Source organism: Elephantulus edwardii, unplaced genomic scaffold, assembly GCF_000299155.1.
Source record: "Elephantulus edwardii isolate Elephantulus edwardi_28Jun2011 unplaced genomic scaffold, EleEdw1.0 scaffold00107, whole genome shotgun sequence".
In the NCBI taxonomy this organism is placed as follows: Eukaryota; Metazoa; Chordata; class Mammalia; order Macroscelidea; family Macroscelididae; genus Elephantulus; species Elephantulus edwardii.
The window spans coordinates 12,369,560-12,370,857 of record NW_006399857.1 but is presented as its reverse complement, the minus strand read 5'-3'; positions in this window follow the sequence as shown (position 1 = coordinate 12,370,857).

Sequence of the window (1,298 nt, the reverse complement as noted above, 5' to 3'; positions counted from 1 at the left end):
TTTCTTCCTAAAGCATCCTTGATTATAGCAACTCGAGGTTTGAATTTGTTCTTCAGTTCCTTGAGCTCAAGAAATAAGCACAATCAGGTGTTCTGGGATTCTCAGTCTTTTCAATGTTCACAACAATTTCCTGTAACACAGTCAAATGTCTTTGCATAGTCAATAAACCACAATTGTACATCCCTCTGGTACTCTCTACTTTAAGCCATGATATCAGCAATGATATACCTAGTGCCATGACTCCTATCATAGCTAACACGTATTTCTTACAGCTCTCTGATCATGTATTGTAGTAGTTGTTTTGGAATTATCTTCAGCAAAATTTTGCTTACATATGATATTAGTCCTAAGCCCAAAGACAGCTGGGAGAGGAGGCCGGCCATGTTCTCTGCTTCTCCCAAGGTATCTGGAACTGCTCTTTGCCAGAAGGAGCATGGTGGTGTGAGTGCAGGAATTATGGCAAGCTTTTGGAGTCGAGTGCTGTACAGAAGTAACTCGTGTTGCTGTGATGCTGAACACTGTGACAGTGATGTGCCAATCGTGGTAATGGGTACCCATGGAGGACAGTGTTGGCTGGAGCTTCCCTACTAAAACAAGCCTGGAAGCAGGAACGGCATCCACTTCCAAAATGGTTTGCCTCTGGAAACTCGATGTACAAACAGTGCTCAGGAAGTTCGTTCATAGGGTCGTTATGAGTTGTCTACGACTTGAAGGCACCAAACAACAACAACAACATGATATTAGTGATATTATTTAATAATTTTAACATTCTATTGGAAGACCTTTTGGAGGAATGGGAATAAATATGGATCTTTTCTGATCAGTTGACCAGGTGTCTGTCCTTCAGACTTCTTGCCTCAACCTGAACACATCCTGGGCTGTGTCTATTTGTTGAAATATGCCAATTAGCACCCTATCTATTCTTGGGGCCTTATTTGTTCCAAGTTCCTACAGAGCAGCTTGAACTTCCTCATTTATTATCATTTGCTCTTAATCATTGGTTCTATACTACTTCCTGAAAAGTTTTTGTGCCAGCCAATTATTTTTGATACAGTGACTCTGTGTATTCCTTTCATCTTCTTTTGATGTTTCTTGGATCATTCAATATATTGTCCACAACATCTTTAAATTTTGCAATTTGTGGCATGAATATACTCTTCTGCTCCTTTAGTTAAGAAATGTGTGAGTTCTTTCCTTTTGACTTTCTGACTCCAGTTCTTTGTATATTTCATTAAATACTTTGTTTTGTCTTCATAAGCTATCCTTTGAAATTTTATATTTAATCCAACTTGTAATTT